The sequence below is a fragment of the Lichenostomus cassidix genome, unplaced genomic scaffold (assembly GCF_008360975.1).
Source record: "Lichenostomus cassidix isolate B80296 unplaced genomic scaffold, HeHo_3.0 HiC_scaffold_471, whole genome shotgun sequence".
Taxonomy (NCBI): domain Eukaryota; kingdom Metazoa; phylum Chordata; class Aves; order Passeriformes; family Meliphagidae; genus Lichenostomus; species Lichenostomus cassidix.
In genome coordinates this window covers 24,976-41,754 of record NW_028147756.1, presented here as the reverse complement: position 1 = coordinate 41,754, position 16,779 = coordinate 24,976, and the positions used below count along the sequence as shown (strand labels likewise).

The window sequence follows — 16,779 nt, the reverse complement described above, 5'->3', positions numbered from 1 at the left end:
GGAAATTAATTCTTCATCAAGGTATCAAGACAAGTTCAATGCCAATTACAGTGGTAGTCGCAGCAGCAGGAGGAGAAATATCAGAGTCACCACAGCCTATTTGTGGATTATTGTGCTTTTAAAGGGGAAAAAATCCCCCCACCAATAAGATTTTGTGATCCTCAAAGATTTTTCAATCCAAATAGAAGTTTAGAGGCACCAAATGGATGGAAAGAAGAACTTCTGGAGACAATGCAGATCAGTGAGAGGTAATGGTTTCATCAAACCTGCTGCCAAATGCTTTGCCTTGAATGCATAAAGGAGCATAAATGCTGCTCTACAGTTCTGCTGATCATTAGTGTTTGGAACAAGAGGATCTGAGGACACCTTGCCTACCAGGACTGCAGGAAATTCAATTTCCCTTTGGTCTGTGGGGTGCTGGAATTGTCCATCCCCATTACCAGTACAAGCATGGGAGGTGTAAATTGCAGGAAAAACTCTTGCAACCCAGAATCATTGTTATATTTAGCCCATAAATTCAATAAGGCAAGGGCAGCTCCTCTTTTGTGCTGCCAACAACTCCCAACCACTGACTGTGTGGTGGGACACAAGAACATTTCAGCTGTGCCTTCTGATGCACAAGAGTGACAGGAATGTCCTTCACAGCTCTGTGTTTTCAGGCTCAGTGTCTCCATGTTCAACCTTTCTACCCATTTGTCACCCAAAAGATCTGTAGTTTACCTTTAAATGGACAGCTAACTCCAGAAAATAACTACCCCAATGATTAAAAGCAGAATTCTGGAGTGATTTCCAACAAAACATTGGTAAGTGTTTCTAGTTTTGTTCAAAAAATATTGCTGTCTTTGCTTAGGCAAGCTGATAAAGGATATGTGACACAAATATCAGGAGAAAAGTGATTAATTTTCACTTCATCTGTTTTCTTCTGCTTTATCACCTGCTAAATTTCTAAGAGATTTTGGTGGGTGTTTGCTTTTTGCTCTGAACTGGTTGACTCTGGTAACCCATGAGTGTCGCTGTTGAGCAGCTAGCAGAGTAATGAATGCATCGGTTCTCAGTGGCAAGAAGGAATGACCTTTATTGTTTTGATTTCATCACATATATAGAGTTCTCAAAAATCACCCAGATTGGTCAGTCAGAAGCCTTCCCCCAGGCCTGATTGGCCAGGCCTGCACTGCCCAAGTTCTGGGACACTGTTCCAAAAACATCCAAACTTTATCTTTATTTACAAAACACAAGAAAACTTCTCATGGGAAAAACTGTGCTAGCCACACATGAGTTTTGCCCATTCTTTCCAGAAAAGCTGAAAGACCATTAATAGAATTGTACAATCCCAGAATATTTTTGGTTTAAAGGGACCTTAAAGACCATCTAGTTCCAAAGTTCCAACCCTCCTGCCATGGGCAGAGCCACCTTCCCCCAGACCAGGTTGCCCAAAACCCAATCCTAACTAAGTTGCTGCAGCCTTGCTGAATGGAGTATTTTGTCCCATATGGTCTGAATCCTCCTGATCTGGAGACATCTTTGCCATGCTGAGTACTTCCAAATCCCTCTGGATTTGGTGGAAGATGGAGGTGTTCATCTATCAGCAGCCCAGAGCCTGTAAACACAAGCTTTAGAGTGATAATCATGAAACTGAACATGGTCTTGATCCAAGTGTAAGGGGGAGCTAAACATAGTTTCCCCTAATCTCTTGGGATCTGGGAATTTATCTCTCTGCTTAATTGAATGAATGGGAAATTAGATAAAACTTTGCAGAGTAAATCTTTTAGCAAATGTGATACCCAAGTAGAAAATTTTCAGCAGACTCTACATTTTCACAGCTGCTCCTTTGTTTTGTGGAAGTGTATTTTGAATGTAAGTCCTGCTTACATTGCATGCCTATTAATTCTATTGTACATATTAAATGTCCTCTTTGTAGGGTGTAAAACCAGAAGGGAGACTAAAAACAAATAGCATGTGTTTAAAATGTTTTATGGAAGATGGCACCAATATTTCCTGAAAGCCTCCATGAGTCCAAGGCACTGCTCTCTGATAACAGCCTTACTGTTCAAGGCCAAAACTGGAACCTAAAATGAGGTAGGAAATAATGGAAGAGAGAGAATTTGCTACTTAGCTTTGTGAGAGACCAAAAAAAAAAAAACCAAAAAACCACCAAACCAACCAACCAACCAAAAAAACCCCAAAACAAAAAAACCACCAAACCTAAGACCCTAACATACAGAGAAGACACCAAAAAATCACTGCATGCTTCTCTACCAGCCTGCTTGCACCTGGGATGATTTAAGTCCAATTTGCTCTCAACAGTTAGGAAGTAAATGACATTTTCCCTTCATTTCAGCAATTCCTGCAAGTCATTAAGAGCAGCATCAGAGTCATGTGTTGTCACCCACAGAAATGTGATGTCTCACCCTGCACTTGCTGTGAGAGGCACTGAGAGGTACCTTACACTGGCAAAGGGAGATTTCGGTGAGATGTTAGGAAGAAATTCTTCCCTGTGAGGGTGGTGAAGCCCTGGCACAGAGTGCCCAGAGAAGCTGTGGCTGCTCCTGGATCCCTGGAATTGTTCCAGGGTAGGTCAGATAGGGCTTGGAGCAACCTGGGATAGTGGAAGGTGTCCCTGCCCATGGCAGGGGTTGGAAATAGGTGGTCTTGAAGCTCCCTTCTAACCCAAATCATCCTGGAATTCTATGATTCCATAACTTTGTGGAACAGGTTTGCAGAAACCTCTCCAGAGCAGCTACCCTGAGGTCTTTATCAGGGAGCTTTCTACATGGAGCTGGTTGTGCTCCCATCACAGGCAGAATGCACAGGTGGGGAAAGTTCATGAGCTGCTCCTTGGTGGGATTGTTTTTGGGCTGTTGCCATGCTGGTTTTGCACTCTGTCTCATGCCAGGATGTGCATTTGCACTTCCAGTCTTGATCCAGAGTGGGGATCATGGCATGGGAACTTCAGATAACTCCATGAGTGTCATGGACCAGCCTCACCAGAAGACAAAAACACAGGGGTGTTAAAACAGGGTGATAATCCAGCTGCCCTGGAGTCAATACCTGGATATTTGTGTGATATTTAAAACCTCTGGCAGCAGCCTAACCAAGAGAAAGCAGACATGGCCAAGGTGTCCCACATTTTCTTGTTGTCCCTGCCTGTCCTAAGGGAACCAAAGCTGCTGCCAAAATTTAAGGCATCTGTCAGGTTATTTAATTCTGTGTCAGAAAGACTGAGTAACACGTAGAAATTTGGGGGAAATCCCCTGTTCTGAGTAGCAGTGAGCTTCCTTTGGCTGCAGCTGTGGCTCCAGGTCTTCTCTTACCCAAACAAACAGAGGAATTTGTCCATCATAGCTGCTGCAGCAGCAAAACACCAAACAGCAGAGCCAGACCCAGCGAGGAAGAGGATGGACTCAGCAAAGGTGCAGGGAGCTGGGCTGAGGAGAAGAGGCACTTTGCCAGTCAGGGGAGCTGCAGAACTCACCACCTGCTACCACAGAAGTAATTAAATTGCACTCCAGAAATGGATAGTCCATCTCCAAGTGAGGCAAACCTGATCTCGTACAGATCTGTTCCAACCTGGAGAGTTATTACATCTCTCCATTTCTAATTACGCTGTTACCCAGTATGATGCCAACTCCAAAGGCAGAACCTGTGTCACTAAAGAACCTTTTCTTTGTGGAAACAATGATTAGAGGAGGCAATTATTTCTCATGAGAAATTTTGGAAGTAATTCCCTTTTTTTTGTGTGAAGCGCCTATCATTATTTGACTATAAAAAAGAGAACTCTGAGAATTAAAACTGTTTTTTTTTTAAATTTCTAGGATCAATATTCAACTTGAGATAAGTCTTTAATAAAACTTTCACCCAAAAATGGCAATTTTAAAAGGAAAGAAATATTGTAGGGGTTTTCTGTGCATAGATCTAAAGTATCAAAAGAAACAGAAGCACCAACAAAAATTCCATATCTGCCCAAAAAGTGGGTTGCTTTTTTTCATAGAGATATTTTGATTAAAAAGCTGAAGCAGGCACTTCACTTAAACACTGTCCACCTGCTCCAGTGGACAGTGACAGTGACATCTACACCAGGGAAGGTCACAATCCCATCAGAGCAGGCTTGCTGGCCTTTGCCTGTTTAGTGAGGTGTGTTTGAGTGGAGGAGATGAGCAAAATGCAGATGTTTTTGGGGTGACTTGGATGTGCTTTTAGAGTGTACATCAGAGATGCTTTGCCCCACATGTCAGGAGAATGTCTCTGGACTTTGGTTTTGACTTAAGTCAAATGTTAGCAGGAGAGACACTGATTTTTAAACCTTTGTGTTTAAAATGGACATTTCCAAACCTGTCACCACCACAGTGGTCTGTTCATTTATTTATCAAAAAGTGCTGTTTGCCATGGTTTGTGCTGGGACAGGGAGGAGGGGATGCAGGGTGAGCCTCTCTGCCACATCCCTGCAGCAGCATCTGGGCAGATGTTTCTGGATCTTGGTGACACCGAAAGGGACAGTGGTGACTCCCACTCTGCTGAGAGCCCCATCTCTCCATCACACCCCCTGCTCCTCGCAGTGACCCCTCCACGATGCTTTTTGGGAATTTCCTACCCCTCTCTCCCCATGACATCCAGCAGCGATGTCCTGTCCGTGCGGAGGAGATCATTGATCATCAAGACCTCCTTGTCCTCCCAGCCTTCCCGCAGCGCTCCGAGGCTGCTGTGGCGCTGGTGGCAGGCAGGGACAGGACGCGTCGGTGGCTCGGTGGCGTCAGGCGGTGACGAGGTGTTTTTGCGAAGCGCTCGGCGCTGCGATTCCTCACCGCCCGCCTCGCCAGCGCTCTGCCCGGCATTGTTCTGCTCCCTAATCTCCGTCATGTGCTCTTTGGCATCCGGATCCGCGGGCTGACCATCCAGCCTTTGATATTTATTCGGTGCCGTGCGATGGGTGTGGAGATGGGGGATGCTCTTTCGTCCTCCCCTTCCCTTCTCCTCCCTCCAAGGATACAAGGAGCCGATCCCAAAATCGCTGCTGGGAGGAAAGGAGGGGGGAAACCCCAAACCTAGACAGTAAGCCATGCAGCTGTGTTTTATTGAGTGGATGAGGATGTATCCCTCTCCCAAAAAAGCCCCGCAAGGATTCGGGATGCTCTCCGGATGCTCGCTCAGTCCCACCCCACCCTTCTCACAAAAACTTTTCCAATCTCCCTCATCCCGTCCCGGCAACCCAGAAACCTCCTCCCCCCTAATATTGAACATATTCCCGAATTTCCTGTGCGAGAGGGGGGCAGGAGAGGAGATAAGGGCGGCGAGTTGAGCCGAGTGGGAACTGCTGACTGACAAAGTGTGCAGTGCAGTGCGGGTGCTTTCTGCCTCTCTAATTATCCCTTTCCTTCTTGACTCCAGTATCACATGTAGCCATGTGTAGAATCATAAAATAATTATGCAGTGTACAAGCTTTCTGGGAGCATGTACCACTGTTTTCCTAATTCTTTATCGCTCCCATTGATCGTGGCGTGTGTGCATTGATCCAAGTCGGCCATCTGGTTGGGGAAGATAAGCGTGCGAGTGTCTTTGCATTGCACTGTCACTCAGGGAGGGGGGTACATTTTGGCTGTAGGGAATTACAGGGGCAGGATTAGCCCTCTTCCTAGGAGTAAACTGAATTTTAAATGCAGCGTTGCAGCTGCATGGGCCGCGTCGCTTAACTTCTGGTTTTGCCCGTAGACTGGATGCATTCATTATCATCATCACTATTATTATTATTATTATTATTTATTATTATCATCTTCCCTGCTCTCTGTCTTTGGAGATAGAGATATGGCTTGCATTAAATGGAAAAGAGAGAAGGGAAAAGGAGGGATGCCCTTCCCAGCACACACTAGACTTGTGAGTGGCTGCTGTGTTACAGGATTTTGAAATGGCAAAACCAGCTTTTAAATGCAGGCGAGAACCTGCAGGATTGAATGCATTTTGCAATAAGATTCATTGGTCAAAAAGAAAAAAAAAAAAAAAAGAAGAAGGGGAAAAAAAAGGATGAAGTCATCAGCCTATGACAGGAAATTGAAGAGTGGATATTAATCAGCTCTCTTAACTTGGGCTAATCAAGACAAATAACCCTAATCACACATTATTGGGATGTGTATTTTTAATAATCAGCAACAAAACAATGGAGATTTATTTTTTTTAATAAAAATTTTTAATTTGTTTTTTTCTTGCCTGCCAGCCTTCCCCCTAACAACGGGCACATCCTGCAGTGGCTTGAACTTGGCTGCAATATTTTCTGCTCACACCCCTGGTCGTCCTTTTGTCCAAATGTGGTGGTGGCCATTGTTGCCTCATATTCTGCAAACGCATGGAAGGTGCCTCAAAAGCCTTTCCTCTAAAATTGAACAATTCTGTCAAAAAAGATTAGTTCTATTTTGTCTGCTGCTTGCTGACTATTCATGAATGTAAAGAGAGAGGGCTTGGGTGTCATACTAAGTTGCTAAGGTGCCTGGCTTTCGGCTATTGACTTGAGGATACCAAACCAGAGCCTACAAAAGAGCAGCCAGAAGGAGAGGAGAGAACTGGTCTGCCATGTGTTTCAGCTATACCTTCTTTAGCTGCCCATTTATTCCTTTTGTTGCCACAACTTTTATTGTCATACAGTTGAAAAAAATGTTAGACACAGGCTTCAGGCTGCACCAAGCAGAAAAAAGGATTAGCATATCACTAGGATCATCTTACACTGAACCAAATTCTTTTCAGGATGTATAATTAGTGAATACAGTCTCCCCCCACCCCACTCCTTTTTTTTTTTTTTTTTGGAGGGCATGGGGGAGCCTATGGATAAGGAAAATTAGCTCAGATCTCTGGGTAGGAAACAAGAAGAAAGGATGGACAAGAAAAAGTTGCCTAGTTTCAGGGAGGATTTTATAAAGGCTATTTTGTCATCTTAGCCTCCTGCATCACATTTAAAAAGCCTTTTGCACATTCATAAAATGTCCAAAAAAATAAAATGTGTGGGAGTATCTTTCTTTTTTTTTTTTTTTTTGTAAAATAATGTGAACAATAACCTTTTTAAAGGGGGACCAGGAGGAGAAAAATTTATTCCAGAGCTGGGCCCAGACCTGAGCAGTGCTCCTGCTCCCCTCTCCCTGACAAGGGCTCAGCAGAAGATGTGATCCTGCAGGATGCATTACCTTTTTCCTCCTCACGGATGCTCCCAGCTCCCTCCTGCCATCTGGGAAGCACACACTGCTCTGTGCACTGCAACAAAAATTCCTGTGTCTCCTCATGCTTGGATGTGCACGAGCCAGTCACAGAAATGAAGTATGGTACGTGGTATAACCATCTTTAAAATAGGATGGCAGAATTAATGGTCTATTTTTTATAACTACAGACAGAAACAGGCAAGAACCAAACAGCAGGACTGTGGGTTTAGGGTGTTCTCTGCCTGTGCAGGAAGATCCCAAATGGGGCTGATATTGATGGAACACATGTAGCCTTTGCTGCTTCTCTGGACAGTTCAGATCACAGATCATTAGCCCTGAAAATCTTTGATTGAAATCACATTTGCATCAGGGTGTGCTTGCAAAACACACCTCTGCACTGCCCCAGCTGGGATGGAGGTGTGGTTCTGCAGGAAGAGGAGGGTGAAGAGGAAGCTTTTGGCTTGGTGCATCCTCAGCAAAGCTCCCATATCCATCCCAATCCATGCTGCCTCCAAAACTCAGCTGCACCTTTGCCCCTGACAGATCTGGGTGTTCCCTGCTCCTGTCAGAGCAAAATCTGAGAGGAGAATGACCCTGGGAAGGAAACAGAGCTCCTTGTTCAGCCGAACGGCTGGTAATTTCGCCGCGTTTAATCACGGTGCTCATTTGACATCATTGCCTTTTCAAACTGTTCAAACCAATTGTTCCACCAAACCAGCAACTGGATGTGAATATTCAGGAGCTGCTCTGGGGTGCTGGTGGTAATTGGTCACATCACTCACATGGTCTCGTTGCTTTTTTGATGAGAAGTGGGTAGAAATTTGCTTCATGTGGATATTTAAACACCCACACATAAAAATCTCATTGAGCACAACTGTTGTTTGTTGGTTTTTTGGTTTTGTTTTTTTTCTCCTGGGGGTTACTACAGCGGTGAGAATGCTCAGTGTTGGAGGGTATGGGAGGGGGAAAAAATGAAAGGAGAAGTCAATGAAAATGGTGAATGCTGATGCTGGAAAGTGTTTCTCCCTTCACCTCGTTCTGTCTTCACTCTTGTTGGGATGTGATTTTGGCTTGGGATTGGAGAAGATGATCTATAAAGTCCTTCTAACCCAAACCATCCCGTGCTTCTGTGATTCTCTAACAGAATATTCTCTGTCCAGGTGGCAGGGAGGAGGTTTAGGTTTAGGAGAAGGTCTCAGCTGCAGCAATCCCAAATTTTCAGGCACTCAGGGCTCATCCTGGGAGGTGGTTGTGGCAGATGTGGAGTTCAGGAGACCAAGCATGGAGAGTGATCTGTGTAATTCATACACCATGGGGCTAAGAAAAACCATTTCACAGCCAAGAAACATTTGAGGAGAAATTACCTGAGGCCTTTAGGGAAATGATGCTGATTATTTTACAGCTGTAGGGTCACACATAACTGGTCGTCTGCTGTCCATGTGGATCTCCTTGATTTCAGAGAGGATTTTTGGTAAGGGATGCCTGTGGAGAGGAGCACCAGGTAAAGGAACTGTCAGGCACTTGTGATATTCTTCATATTGACACTGAACAGTGTGAAATTATCAACAGGGGTGACTTGAAAGCTGTTGTTTATTAACAGTGCAAAATAGAAATATCCATGTTTTTCATGCTGAAAAAAAATTACTCCTGATGGCCACTTTTTCTTAATAAGGAGGACATAACCCAGAATGGCTGGAGGAATCCAAGGGAGTTAATTTTTGAGACTAATTGAGGTACATATAAAGCAGAAATTCATTTTACTCAACCCATATATCCTCCTTCCTTCTCCTTCCAATAAAACCTGACTGGCACAGGAGAAAGAGTAAATAAAAACCAGACAACATGAAGGACAGGAACAGCAGCTATTGGGATGTTTGCAATCTACCTCCTGTAATTTTGCAATCACATTAAAAATGCACTTCATTTGCAGATGACCTAATTTGCCCATACCTGAGCTGGGCTCCTCGGTAGCAGCTAAAAAAAGCACATTTCAGCATTCCAGCAGTCACCTTGGGTCGGGGCTGGAGCTGGATTTCCATCCTCAGTGCTGGCTCTGCCTGTGGGTGTGTCTCCCTGAAGCCTGCAGGATATTTTTTTTCTGTAAATAAATGCTGTTTAATAAGTATTCCGTGTGCATTTTGTCATTAGCCTGGTGCTACAGAGCCACGTGGACCCAACCTTGATTTATAAAGCTGTTAAAATGTTTGACCTTGTTTAAATAAAAGCCTCAAGGTTAATTACAACAAGCATTCCAGATACATTCTCTCTGTTCTGGTGGCCCTGATGATTTAGAGGAGGAAAGGGTAATAAATTCTCATCTTTTAAAAGTGACTAGAGTGCAAAAGTGCAAGAGTTTGCTTTTCTGCCATTTTCATGTTTTACCACACTTTGATATGTGATATATTGAGTGATGATTAGTTGCCTCTTCCTCAGGAGCACTAGAAATTTGATATTTTTACTTAAAGTATGATAAGAAGCATGTGAGAATGGAAAAAAAAGAAAGCTTGCTGGGAATAAAGAGTTTGAGCTTCACTTCTGCATAGGATGTATCCATAATGAGGTAAACAAAGGCATTGTGGTTTTCTTTTTTTTTTCTTATTGCACAGAAAACAAATTTCAGAAAAATAAAAACCAATTTAAGTTTCTTTTAAAAGAACTGGGAAATATTGAGGAAAGTTAATTGAAGCACATTCAAATTACAATAAACACATAGAGGCACAATTATCTTCTTTTGACTAGTGTGTGGCTTAGAGATGTTTTTATCTTTTGTTTATTGCACTATTAAAAATATGGAGAGGCATCAAGAAAGGGTAGATAGCCGCCATATGGACTTACATATTTTCCCTATTTATATTTAAATAACTATCCATGAGAAATTATGCACAAATCGTGCAATAATTCCCAACTGAAATGACTGTTTAGAAAATAAAAATTCTGAGGCACAATATTCTTTTCATATTAAATTGCCCATTTTCTGTACACTGTGTATGTTTGTACAATACAGGGGAAAAAAAGGGAAAAAAAAAGAAAAAAATGCTGCATTACAGCCCAATACAATTTGCTCACAATGCTAATGAAGACGGATAGAGGACATTGTAATATACTGGAGTAATTCATAAGCAGTGTGGGAAAACAAGACAAACAGGCTCAGAAAGCCAGAGCATAATTTTTTGTTCCCATTTCCAAGAGTGAATGGTGGTGATTTTAATAACCTGCTCAGCTCTGACAGATTTAATGACTCAGATTAACTTCCATTGCTTGATTCATGCCATGCTCCCGTTTGGGGTGAATATTTGGGCTCACAAAGTTTGGGTGACTGGGTTTAGGCAACTCAAAAGGAGCTCCTGACACCCTGCAGAGAACTTGGCTGCAAACCCCATGTTTGGGATGCCACCTTGTCCCCAGAAAGGTGAGTTTTGAGCCCATCTCTGCCTCACTTTGCAGCAGAGAACTTTTGTCCATGGACTGATGGTTTTGTGCCCCCAAAGGTCCCTGGATCACTCAGGTGCTTTAACTCTGCCTTCACCTGCAGGCAGAAGCATGAGGTGATGTCTCCTTGCATGTTCTGATCAGCAGCAGCTAAGCCACTGAGACAATTCTCACTTCTGATAAAGCTCAGGAGAAGAAATGTTTTTCCAGCAAAATATCCAACTTCAATCTATACCTCCCTCCAAAAAAAGGGAAAGCTGTGACATCTTTTGAATTTTTAAAAGGGGAGTGAAAACTTCTAAATTAGAAGGCATGTCCTTACACACTCAATACCAATCACATTTTTCCTGTCTCTCTGATATTTCTAATAAGTAAAATTTCATAATTCATTCAACATCTCTGCTGTACACACCGACAAGAGTAATTTATAAATGTCTTGCCAAGCCAAGTGTGACAGCTGTGCCTCCTCATTTTGGCCAGCCAGGCACTGGGGGTTCCTCTCCCACCACACTCCTGGGACTTCCTCCCCATCCTGAGCAAAGTCTTGCAGAATCAAACCTTGCAAACTGATTTACTGTGGTCTTTTTATTTGTGTACATAACTCTATGTGTGTGTATTTCTACATGTAAACATGGGGGGATGTCCTGCTGTGGCTTTCAGAGGGTGATTTATTTATTTCTTTTAGAAGAAACTCTCCCAAGAAATGTTCAGGTCTGTCAGAAATCAGCAAAACGATTCAGAGTCTTTGATCTGAGTTTTATGGCTTGTTCCTTTTTAAAATTTCATTAGATCCCCCCTTTGATGCTGCCTTGTAGATCGAAAGGCTTGCTTGCTGCACAAACTCCACTTTGTTACCAAGGAGTATTTCTGGTTGGCATTTTGGGAATTATAAGGGCTCTGTAGCACGTTCAAAACAGAGAAAAGAGCTTTCAGCCCAGTAAAAAATGAACTCCATGGAGTGCTGCTGTCACACTCTTCTGGTGAAACACATCTCTGTGGTCCTGGTGCTGCTGATAAAGGTGTTTGCTCCGTGCTAAACCCTCAGTTTGCACCCTTTCCTTGTGATTCCAACTCTCATTCATATAATTCACGCCCAGCCTCTCCATCTGTTCCCATCAGCTGGAATGTGGAGCCAGGGGAAAGCTGCAGCTGTAGCTAAATGCTCGTGTGAGGGGCTGGGAGGTGGGATAATTGCACCACACCAGGAGCTGGGATGTGGTTTTGTGCCACCAGACCAACACCACACCCAGCAGCCACCTCCTCCCTCAGGTGTGGGTATTTGGAACCACCTGGCTCAGAATTATACTGAAGGAACTATGGAAAAATTAATTACTGATCTCACCCCTAGAGCTTGGTGCTGGAGCAGCAGAGTTGTTCCCAATTTCTGCCTGTAAACAAAAAAAAAAGCCTCACAAACCTTCATTCCGCCAACATTTAATTAGCAGTTGCCAACAGTGTCACTGCAACCATGATGATCTAAAGATATAAATGAAAGAAATCTGGCATTAAGGAATAACATGGTTTAATGTTAATGTCTTTCCCATGTTAAAAAATTTCCATGAAACTCTGTAGCACTCATTTAAAAACTGAAAGGGCAGAAAAGTTTGGCCCTTCCTATTTTCACTTTTTTAAAAAAAAGTCCATTCTATATTACTATTTTTTCATTTAATTTTGATTCATTTCATTTCATTTCATTTCATCTCACTTATATTCCAACAAAACACATAATCTTGTCTGCTACAGAACTATTTAACTGGGCAAAAATGTATTTTGATTGCTTTGGGTCAATCTATACCAAGGTTGGGGTGAAGAATTGCCAAAGTGTTACCCAGAAGTCACCACACCAAAATAATCTCGTGTTTTCACCTGCCCTGAATGGCCATGGATGTCAGAGATGGAGGAGGGAGATATGGGCATTCCAGAGGTGTGGAATGATGAAGAACTTTCCATGCTGGTGCCTAACACTGCATTCCAGGCACAGCCAACTCTCTCCCACTCCATCCTTCTGTTCCTTCCTTCTCCCTCATTCCCTAATTATGCTGGTGGATGCAACATAATTGGAATGCAGCCTGAAGAAACCACAGCATGAGATACCTGCATGTGCAGTTAGAACATTCCACACCTGCCCTGCTTCCCACTCCTCTCTTCCCCTCCTGTCCTTTGGTTTGTCCAGGGAAGAAACCAGAAAAACGTGTGGGAGGCAGAGGTGTTTGCATCCTGAGTTTCCAGAGTTGTATTTTCTAACAACTCCAGCGAAGTTTGGAAAACTCTTTTGGGTTGCAGCCATGTGCCATCACTTTGGCTGTGCTTCTTTCCCCAGGGAAAGGGAACAAACTCAAAATTACCTTCTGCAGCACTGCCCAGTAGAGCTTCTCGCTGGGAAACACTGGTGAGAATCCCCAGCATCCACACATCATCCTCATCCTCATTCCCATCTTCATCTCCATCCTCATCCCCATCTCCATCCCCATCCTCATCCTCATCCTCATCCTCATCCCTGTTGTCAGGATTCAAGCTTTATGGATTTTATTTATCAATTCATTGCTTGGAAATGAATGTTTATTCCTCTCCACCAGGGTGAGTTTTGTCTTTTCCACAGGAACAGAGTAACAGAATGGTTTGGGTTGGAAGGGATCTCAAAGTTCCCATCCCTCTGCAACGGGGATTGTCAGGGAAGGACCTGGGCACAGTGTTCCCCAAACAAAATTAACTCCAGGAATCTGCCCTGCAGGACACCGAGTGGTGTTGTCCTGTGTTTGGGCAGAGGTGAGCACAGGGTGGCCTCCGAGGCATTCCACACAAATAAATAATATGAAGCCCTGCCCACAGCTGTAGGGCTGGAAAGGCAAATAAAACAGCTGTAACTCAAGCCTGGAGGGTGCTGGGCACTCGGGGGAGGCTGTAACCCAAGGAAGAAAATCATCAGCCTATGTGCCTTCCCCAGCATTTGATGACAAAATGGTTTGTGGCTTAGGCATTGTTGAAAGGCCATTCCTCAAATTCCGTGTTTACTGTCAGCAGGGTGAGTTGTGGACTCTGTGACTTTAGCTGTTAATGGACCTAAACACTTCTGCCAACAGATTAAGCTCTGCTGGAACGGTAAGAAAATTGGCCCAAACAGAGATAGGGAGGATTCTTGTTTAGCTGTTGTTTCATTTGCATGAGAATCATTGTCTGCAGACAATGGCACCTCCCCGTCACCCAAAGTGCGGGCAACTGGGTGAAACTCATTCAATTTCTGTTAAATGACAAAAATTGTTTGTTTGTGTGTTTGTTTCTAGAGGCAAAGAAAAATGCTCATTTTCAACTGCGAGGAGGAGTAGGTCAGAAGTGAAATCCAACCCCCAAATACCTCCAGCTGTGATGGACTGGGAGTTAACAAGATGGGATGACCCAAAAACCCCCAAGGATATTAAGTTGTAAGTGTGCTTAAAACAATTACTGTCAGTGGCAGAAGAGGAATAAGCAAAATTGGTCTACTTGGGGAAGGTGAATAGAAGGTTCCTTTTTAGAAGGTTCCTTTCTAAAAAAAAAAAAAACAGAATGTGTTTTTGTTATGATTTGTGCCACTGAATTTCCCAGGTGACAAATATCACCTGGTGTTGTTGTTTCCATATAAATGCTGTCCTAACAGTACTGCCATCACCTGGACTTCTCCTAGGTTCAGTGTTAATGAATGTTAATTGGTTGCTCAGGTGAAATATATTTTTTTTTCCATTTCCCCCTCTGTTGTTAAAAATAATAGCCTGGGTTATTTGAATTTTTGCAGCACCTGGAGCCACCAGCCAAGGCTGCAGCCCCCTGGGAGGACGCACTGACCAGGAAAATGGGGAGCTGCTCTCCAATGAGCTCCTGGCCACAGAGAAGAGCAATCAAGGGATGGGGAGTGAAGATTTGAGCCACCATCAGGCTTGGGACACATCTGTGAGCCAGGTGGGTGTGTTCAGCCAGCAGTGCTGTGTGCTCAGGGCCACCCCGTGCTGGGGCAAGCAGGGATGGACCAGCCCAGCACCTCGGGGGTGTTTTCTGTCTTTATTGCTGATTAGTGACATCGGATTTAAACCCAACACCATTCAATGTTTCCTTTCCTCAGGAGATCCTGATGTTTTCTTTATATAAATATATTTTTTTCTTCTAGCCCTGATGCTTTTGGCCACGGCTGCTGCTCCTGGCAGTTACCTGTGGCTGCTTTAAATGCCACCGGATGCGAGGGGATGTTTACATTTCCCCAATTACATTGTCTTTGAATGGTTCTAAACTTGACTTTGATTAAACACGCTAATAACAAGAGAGGCTCCTTTTTTCCCCCTTTTTTTCCTTATGAATGTCACTTGCTTGAGTTGAAAAGACATGCTCTTAATACTCGCTTTTCATCTAAATCAAGAAAGCAACACTAAGCAAAAAAGTATTTAACTGTAGCATATAGGATTGTAAAGATGGTAATCAGGGACACTGGTAATTGAAGCTTTTGGGGGAGAACCTTTCTTCTGAATCCTTCAGTCTGTTTAATAGGATAAAATTAGCTTGAGTGGCTTGGTGTTTGAAGAGGTTATGATATAATTGGAGCTGCCTCCTGGGTTTGCTGCTGGACAAGGCGATCAGGTGGAGACATGGGAGGGCATGGGAACCTCTGAAGTAGAAGACTCAGCTTCTGCCATACTAATTAGCCTAAATTAGCTATGCCAGTTTTCTGCTTGCTTTTGAATTTCCCTGATAATGCTTTTATCGGGGGGGGGTGTGAGAAAAGGAATAGGAAAACACACAAAGTTCACTGGCAGAAGCAACTGCCGACCTAAGGCTCAGGCTCATTGCTGCAAGCTTCAAAAAAAAAATAAAATAAGGAGAGAAGAAAAAAAGATTGAATAGCATTAGGAAATAACAAATGGATATCAAGTACAACCCCTAGGGATTTAGAAAGTACTATGGCTTGCGCTCTCGAACACGAAAGTTTACAAAACATCTGTAAGAAATTGATTATCTTGAGGATTATACACACATTATTTTGAGGCCAGCCTCCTCCCCCCAAACCCCAGCTTTGCTCTTGAGGGTTTAACCCAAGGTGGAGGAGACGTTTCTCCTCCAGGCAGAACCAACTCCAGCACCTCTGCTTGTGCTCCATCATCCGCAAGGCCCGAGAGAGGTTATTTGTGTTTTGGTTAGTTATTTGTGTTTTGAGAGCTGCTGCCATTTTTCAATTTTCACTTCCGACCCCAATTAATCAACTTTAACCATGCACAGAGATTTGTGGCACATTCAGTATAGCTTGCATAAATCTATTTTAATTGAAAATGTGCGAGGGGGGAAAGAAAATAAGGAGAGTTTTTTTATGTTTTCTTTCTGTCCTGGGCGGATAGGGATGGATTCTGTTGCCAGTGGATGAAGCAAGTCAGGAGAGGACTTCTTCAAAGGCATGTTAGAATGCACTTTTATAGATAAAAACAGCTTCATCCCTGGGGAAGACTTGAGGCCATGAGGAGATACAGTTTTTACCTTCCCAAATAGTACCATACTTGGTTTGAGGAGGAGTATTTGGAGCCAGAATTGTCTGTGTCTCTCATTGCAGATGTAAGAAACTGCAGGAATAAGTCTCACATCAGCAATCTGCCCTCCCAGCCACCAGCAGGGTCCAGGAGGCCTCCAGAAACCAGGTGAGGCCATGGAATGTGGTTCTGGAAGATCTGCTGAAGCTCTGAGGGTGTCATGGATCAAGAGCTCTGGGGCAGGGATGTTCTCATGTTTCCCACCAGCCATTCTTCCACCCAATGCCCTTCATTTCTCCCCATCAGGCTGTCCCAGGAATGTTTTACAAAGACCTGTGTGAGATGAGGAGTGGATCTCAAGGTCATTTTTAAAAAGCAGAGCTTGCAAGGCTCACCCAAACCTTGGTTTGCTAATGGTTTTTCACAGTATCTCCTGGGTCATGTCCAAGATTTTTAAACAGAATTGTTTAAAACTCCATATTTGTGTCAACTCCATACTTGGAGGAGGATAATGGGGCAGGGAGCTGATCTGAGTGACCATGATGGACAGGGTGACTTGTGCTCCAGAGGACAATTTCTAATGAAACTGGACTTGTTTGGATACTTCCTGCATCTCAGCATAGGAAAACTGACCTGAGGGCACTGGGCTGTTACTATTCATCACTGTCTGCTTTCCATGGAAAATCAATAGGGATATC

General features: G+C 43.6%; 1 long non-coding RNA gene across 3 annotated transcripts; it reads left to right on the top strand.

The window, feature by feature from the left end:
- Positions 1-13,495: 13,495 nt before the first annotated feature.
- On the top strand, positions 13,496-16,559 carry LOC146420899 (uncharacterized). 3 transcript variants are annotated; one of them, XR_014848895.1, is made up of 4 exons: positions 13,496-13,700; positions 13,883-14,020; positions 14,371-14,534; positions 16,165-16,559. It is a non-coding gene; the product is annotated as an uncharacterized LOC146420899 (long non-coding RNA). The 3 variants fall into 3 exon arrangements; XR_014848896.1 differs by lacking the exons at positions 13,496-13,700; positions 13,883-14,020 and adding an exon at positions 14,031-14,090; XR_014848897.1 differs by lacking the exons at positions 13,496-13,700; positions 13,883-14,020 and adding an exon at positions 14,253-14,296.
- The last annotated feature ends 220 nt before the right edge of the window (positions 16,560-16,779 follow it).